Genomic DNA, 7,832 nt, shown 5'->3' with positions numbered 1-7,832 from the left:
CTTTATATAAACCGGCTCTGTGGTGTACAGTGTAATATTAAGAGACAAGTGTCAGTACGAGACGAAAGCTGCACGTTACTGACTCAGGGCCTGTGCTGCCGGAGAATGAAACCATGCTCAGCCTTTGGTCTTTTTCTCATATACTTTCTCTGCATTGTTGGTAAGTTCCAGTTAACATCGCTGTTTACGCTCACCGATTTTCATTCCTCCTCCCATCATCTTATTTTATTTGTTGCCATTTTGAGTTAAATAACCAATGGACTGGACTCAGATCATTCTACCAGGTCTTACACTAAATTCTAACTGGAATGGGGACAAATGTTTGAAGTTTACGAATGGAGTCAGTGAATACCTTGGATGGAACAGGTAAAAACACAACAGTCACTAATTATCTTCCAGAATGAGATCAAATCAGTTTTGGGCATTTAGGATACAGCAGGAAAGTGTAATCCATAGATCAGAATCATAGAATCCCTACAATGCAGAAGGAGGCCATTTGGCCCATCAAGTCTGTACCGATCACAATCCCATGCAGGCCCTATCCCCGTAACCCTCATTTATCCTTCATACTAGGGTCAATTTAGCGTGGCTAATCAACCTAACCTGCACAATTTTGGAGCGTAGGCAGCACAGTGGCACAATGGTTAGCACTGTTGCCTCACAGTGCCAGGGGCCTGGGTTCAATTCCAGCCTTGGGTCACTGTCTGTGTGGAGTTCGCACATTCTGCCCGTGTCTGCATGGGTTTCCTCCAAATGCTCTGGTTTCCTTCCACAGTCCAAAGATGTGTGGCTTAGATAGATTGAACATGCTAAATTGCCCCTTAGTGTCAGGGGGACTAGCTAGGGGAAGTGCATGGGGATAGGACCTGGGTGGGATTGTGGTCAGTGCACACTTGGCCAAATGGCCTCTTCCTGTACTGTAGGGTTCTATTCTATGGAACTGGTGCCAACCATTGCACCACTGTGCTGTCCTAATTGGTGTAATGGTTTAGCTATAGTGATCTCATTGAATGGCAGATCTATCTGAGGAGTCAATAGGCCCTCCTGTTCCTATCTCTAATGGACTTCAGTTCTTATTTCTACAAACCATTGGGTCAAAAACTGCATTCTTGTCAACACAGGTAAGTGCAAGTATTATATTCTGATACGAAAAATGAAATCCCACACTACATGGAAAATATGGAGTAGAGAAGCAAAGTTTAAATACACAGATCACTTAAAGTCTTAACATAAGTTAATAGAGTCACAGCCAAAGCAAATGAAACATGGGTTTATTTCAAGAGGGTTATCACTGAAAAGTAAGGAAACTAATGAAACTTGTTTAGACCACACAGTTCTGGTCACCGTATCCTAAAAAGGATATAGTGGCACAGAGAGAGTGCAGAGGAGATTTACAGGAGGATCTTAACAGGAATTTATGGGGATACGGATCAGAACATGTTTGCCAGGCTGTATCACTTTGTTGTTGGTAACAAAGGCTGAGAGGTTTGACAGACGAGCTACAGAGAGAATGGTTCCTTTTGTAGGGGGGTTGGTGGAAGAGCCATCAATATAAGATGGTCACCAAGAAATCCAATGGGGAATTCAGAAGAAACTTCTTCACCCAGAGTGCTGAGAATGTGGAACTTGCTACTCCAGGGAATATTTGCAGTGAATAGTAAAGATGCATTTAAGCTAAAACTACATGAGGGAGGAGGAATGATGGGAGGAGGTTGGAGTTGCACATAAATGTCAGTATAGGCTGGTTGGGCCGAACAGCTTGTCTCTGTGCTGTATATCTTATGTAATTCCTGAATAACCCTGCTCTAACATTAAGATTCTGACTCTTTATTCTTGATACTCTCCACCAGAGGAAATCACTTCTCTGCATTTACCCAAACAAATCATCTCATATTTGTAGCAACTTAATCGTTTCACCCCTCAGCTTTCCCTCCTCACTGGTAACTGGTCGGCGCAACATCGTGGGCCGAAGGGCCTGTTCTGCGCTGTAATGTTCTATGTTCTATGTTCTAAATGTATACCAATAAAACTTGTGCAAACTGCTCTCATGATTTCAATACTCTAAGCCCCAGTATCGCTCGGGTTAATCCATGTTACACTCCCTCCAAGGCCAATCTATCCTTTTGTGCCAGGACTGAATGTAGCACTCCATATGAAGCTTGACCAGAGTTCCGTACAATGTTAGATTATTTTTAATTTTTAGAAAGAAGAACAAAAAGAATTTGTAGCACACCATGTGGACTATCACTGACCCAAAACTTACCTCAAAGGTTTGCCTCCAGGGTATAGAGTTATTGTGAATTGGGGTAGGGTTGATTAGTTAGTGGGACAGTAATAGCGTTAAGCCTATACCTGTGATTTGGGTATTTATCATGCATCCCTTGTTGTTTCTAGGGTATGAAGAGTCAGCCATAAAGTATGGTATAGGAGTTGCATGTGGATCAGACATTGAAAGCATGACAGATTTCCTTTTCTTAGGCGTCCCTCAATCTGGTTAAAATTCCTTTATTGTGGAGGCCAATAGGCGTAGACAAAGGTCATAGGTAGAAGAGGGCACTCACAATGTCAAAATGGCGGCATGGGCTTGGGCCGAAGGGCCTGTTTCCTGTGCTGTGTTGTTCTTTGTTCTTTGTTCTTGAAAAACATTACTGAACTGTTTGGGTTTTATGGAAATCCAGATTTATTGTTCTCTATCCTCCAGTAATACTTCCACCTTCAACAGCTACTAAACATCTATAGTGTCGTCACAACCAGAGAAAGAGTTGATTGTTGAACAGCTAGTAAATGTTTCTAGTTAATAGTAAAAATTTGTTTGCGAACCTTAGTTCCATGGGGTGCACATCCTGTGCAATGTGGGAAATCAAAAATATTTTTCATGGCCTGAACACTCATGTGTGCAGGAAGCCTCACATAGAGCAGCTGGAACTTTGGCTTTCAGAGCTTCAGTGGCAACAGAAGTCAGTATGGTGTATGAACGGTAGCAGTTAAAGAAACCAGCTCAGCACCACCACCCCAAGTGCAATTAGGAATGGACAATAATTTCTGGTGGTGCCAAAAACATTCCATTCCATGAAAGAATAGGTGTCAGAGGCACCTTGGAACCTTGGAAGCCAACTTCACAGATCCTGAAGGTGGCTCAGCGGGTAAATAAGATGGTCAGAAAAGCATACAGGACACTTTATTTTTATTCTTTCATGGGATGCGGGCATCTCTGGCAAGACCAATGTTTGTTGCCCATCCTTAATTATCTTCAACATGGTGCTGAGTAGTTCTTTCAAACTGCTGCAGTCCATCTGGTGCAAGTGCACCCAGATTGCTGTTAAGGTGATAGTTCTGGGATTTTCAGCCAGCAACAATAAGGGAGTGGTGATACAGTTCCAGGTCAAGATGGTGTATGGCTTGGAGGGGTGGTGGCCTCATGCATCTTCAGCATTGTCCTTCTAGGTGGGAGAGGTAATTTTGAAAGGAGCTGTCGAAGGAGCCTTGGTGAGTTGTTGCAGTGCATCTTGGTACATACTGCCGCTACTGTACATCAGTGGTGGAGGGAGTGAATGTTTAAGCTGGTGGATGGGGTGCTAATCAAGTGGGCTGCTTTGTCCTGAATGATGCAAAGCTTCTTAAGCATTGATGGAGCTGCACTCATCCAGGCAAGTGGAGAGTATTCCATCACACTCCTGACTTGTGCTTTGTAGATGGCAGATAGGCTTTGGGGAATCAGGAGGTGAGTTATATGTCGCAGAATTCCCAGCCTCTGACCTGGTCTCCGAAATCCATTCTGAAGAAGAGTCACATTTAACTTGAAACATTTTTCTCTCTCTGTGGATGCTGCCAGATTGCTGAATTTTTCCAATACTCTCTGTTTTTATTTATTCGTGGTTACAAGCTCGGGTTGGCAGGTTTTGACACTGCCTGCTGCTATTGTTGTGAAATTGTGACTAGCGTCCAATAACATTCCTCTCAGGCACAGACACAGGGTTCCTGGGCCCTAATGTAAGGGAACGAATAGAACATCACATAAGGACCCACTGATCTGATACCTGCACTTGACCAATAAAGGTTAAAGTATGGAAAATGTATCCATAAAGCTTGACTCCTCCAAAAAGAATTACATTAATTTTTTGCAAGGAATGAACTTTAAACATTTCAGATAAATCAAAATTAGTGCAACTGATACATTCCATGGGATTATGTTTTCCAGGAAATAAACAACTAAAATTGATGAATGGAAATGTTGAGATAGATAACTATACTGCAGTTTGCATTACTATTTTTTTTCACTGATGTAATTACCCCAGAGGCTCTTCTATTGTAAGCACAGTAAGAAGTCTCACAACACCAGGTTAAAGTCTAATGGGTTTATTTGGTAGCACACACCACTAGCTTTCGGAGTGCTGCTCCTTCGTCAGGTAAGTGGGAGTTGTGTCCACAAACAGGGCGTATAAAGACACAAACTCAATTTACAAAATAATGGTTGGAATGCGAGTCTTTACAGGTTCGAACAAGACCTCTTCACCGCACAGGACCTTCAATCGATGCTATACACTAGATACATCGATGACATTTTCTTTCTTTGAACTCATGGTGAACAATCACTGAAACAACTACATGATGACATCAACAAGTTCCGTCCCACCATCAGACTCACATGGACTACTATCCAGAATCGGTTGCATTTTTGGACACACGCATCTCCATCAAGGACGGTCATCTCAGCACTTCACTGTACCACAAGCCCACGGATAACCTCACGATGCTCCATTTCTCCAGCTTCCACCCTAAACATGTTAAAGAAGCCATCCCCTATGGACCTGCCCTTCATATACACAGGATCAGCTGAGATGAAGAGGATCGCAACAGACACCTCCAGATGCTGAAAGATGCCCTCATAAGAACAGGATATGGCGCTCAACTCATCGATTGACAGTTCCAACACGCCGCAGCAAAAAACCGCACCGACCTCCTCAGAAAACAAACATGGGACACGGCAGACAGAGTTCCCTTTGACGTCCAGGACTTCCCCGGAGGAGAGAAGCTACGACATCTTCTCCATGTCATCAATGAAGATGAACATCTCACCAAGACCATCCCCACATCCCCACTTCTTGCCTTCAAACAACCACACAACCTCAAACAGATGATTGTCCACAGCAAACTACCCAGCCTACAGGAGAACAATGGCCACGACACCACACAACCCTGCCACAGCAAGCTCTGCAAGATGTGCCGGTCATTGACACAAATGCCATCATCTCACGTGAGAGCACTATCCACCAGGTACATGGTACATAGACTTGCAACTCGGCCAATGTTGTCTACCTGATATGCTGCAGGAGAGGATGTCCCGAGACATGGTACACTGGGGAAACCATGTAGACGCTACAACAACGAATGAATGAACACCGCTCGACAATCACTAGGCAAGAGTGTTCTCTTCCTGTTGGGGAAGACTTCAGCGGTCACAGGCATTCAGCCTCTGATCTTCGGGTAAGCATTCTCCAAGGCGGCCTTCATGACACACGACAATGCAGAGTCACTGAGCAGAGACTGATAGCCAAGTTCCGCACACACGAGGATGGCCTCAACCGGGATCTAGGGTTCATGTCACATTATCTATAACCCCCTTGACTTGCCTGCGTTTACAAAATCTCACTAACTGTCCTGTCTGGAGATAATACACATCTCTTTAACCCGTACTTAACCTCTCTCCACTCACATTGTCTGTACCTTTAAGACTTGATTACCTGTAAAGACTCACATTCCAATCATTATTTTGTAATTTGAGTTTGTGCCTTTATATGCCCTGTTTGTGAACAGAACTCCCACTCACCTGATGAAGGGGCAGTGCTCTGAAAGCTAGTGGCTTGTGCTACCAAATAAACCTGTTGGACTTTAACCTGGTGTTGTGAGGCTTCTTACTGTGTTTGCCCCAGTCCAACGCTGGCATCTCCACATCACTGTACACACGGACAGACAACCACCCACCTTATATCAAGGCAACAGCATTCTTTCTACTATCCACTTATTTGACGACAAAAGTGAGTTCTGAAGTTCTCATGCTGCCTAAGGTCACCCAGATAAACATCCTGGCGCATGTCGCTCTGTGCCAGTGATAACATCTGCTTAAAATCCATCCTGCTACAATGTAGATGAGCCAACTCCAGTTGAAAATTCAACATTGGCTCATGATTGATGAGGTGAAATGCCTCCTTCTGTGCTGGAATTCCCATGATTTGATCGATAATGTTAATCCAAAACATTTAACTGTCTTTTCCTGCAATCAAAATTGAAAAAAACAAGGTAATGGCTTTCATCATAATTGCTTTTTGTTTCTCTTGTTGAGGAGCCTGTGGTGTATTTCCAGCATTTTCAATCTTTATTTCAGTTTGTTTTCTTGTTACCTCTGGCCTGAAGGATCTCATTGAGACCATTGCTTCAGGAGCTGGGCTCTATATCATGTTGCACATGAGGGAGCGAACAGAGAGTGAAGTCCCTATGTTTGTGATCCAACGTGGTGGTGGTGTTGGGGGCCTCATAAGCCCTTCTGTGAGAAGGGGCAATTTACTAAAAGTGAGAGCAATGGAACCATGGATAGAACGTCCGAGCGCAGAGTTGGGATGACTTTACATATCGTCATTCTTTCAGGATATCAGAGCCCCGAAATCCTTTGGCAAAATCAGCGTGAGTGGAATAAAAATGGATAACCTGGGTCAGCGGTAGAGGTGGGGATGGGGAGTGGGGGGACGGCAGAGGTGATGGACTGTGGAAGGGAGTGAAATTTGAGATGGGAGCAGGTAATGCTGGTCTACATTCCTTGTCGACTTTGAGGGACTGCTGTACGATGTAGTGCATTTAGCAGCAGCCATAAGGAATATTTGGGAATGCTGATGTCCAGTGTCTCCAGGGAGCTTTTAGCGGGGGTAAAAAGGGAAGGGATTGAGGAGAAAGCCGAATAGCTTCAATTTTAATAACACTTAGGGCAGAATCTTCCCAAAAAAATTCTAAGGGTGCAATCCATCCAACCTACTGTGGCAGTTGATCATTGCAGTGAGCCAGGAAGGTAGTGCCTGAGGCTGTGATGCTTTGCCAAACCTCTCTTGCAGTGATAGCCATTTTCCCAGTAGTGTTCTGCCAGTGCCCAAAAAGAGCTTTGCATGTTATTAACACATTCCACATGGCCATTTCCAGCCTCCAGGACATTGCCTACTCGTTGGTGAGAGCCCTTATTGACGAGAATCACTCAGGATTCTCACTAGTGACGAGGGACCACTAGGGGGCCACATTGGGGGTATCAGAGACAATGAAGCTCCTGGATGCTCAGAGGTAGAGCAAGGCAATGCCCTTGGGGCAGTGCCGGCCTGGAACCCTGGTGCTGCTAACCGAACACTATAACAGTGCCAAGTGCTGAACCAAGGGGGCGGTGCCTGAGTGACAGTGGGTCAATGACATGGAGAGGCAAGGGAGGAGCTCTGCAGTGGTGTGGGGGGAGCTCTGCAAGGGAGTAAACAAGGGGGATTTAAGCAGTGGTGGTGGTCAGCGGGGGGGTTTTGCAGGGTTGGTGATCAGTGGGGGGGGGCACTCTGCAGAAGGGAGAACAATTGATGGAGGATAGGACTGGCACAGGGATCAACTGATAAGGGGGGACGGACTGGCCCAGAAAGCGATCAGCAGGGTGAGGGGGGAATTGATGTGTGTGGGGTGGGTGGCCCAGTTCATTGGGGAACCAGGGCACCTACATAATGGCACCCAAGCAGTCTGCAGCCAGCTTCACTGGTGAGATTAGGCTGCACCCCCTTCCCACACTGGCGAGAATCACATTGGGGCTCTTTTTTTGC

This window comes from Carcharhinus amblyrhynchos, chromosome 5 (assembly GCF_965287045.1).
Source record: "Carcharhinus amblyrhynchos chromosome 5, sCarAmb.v2.hapA, whole genome shotgun sequence".
Classification (NCBI taxonomy): Eukaryota; Metazoa; Chordata; class Chondrichthyes; order Carcharhiniformes; family Carcharhinidae; genus Carcharhinus; species Carcharhinus amblyrhynchos.
The sequence above is the reverse complement of the archived record's forward strand: the minus strand, read 5'-3'. Positions refer to the sequence as shown.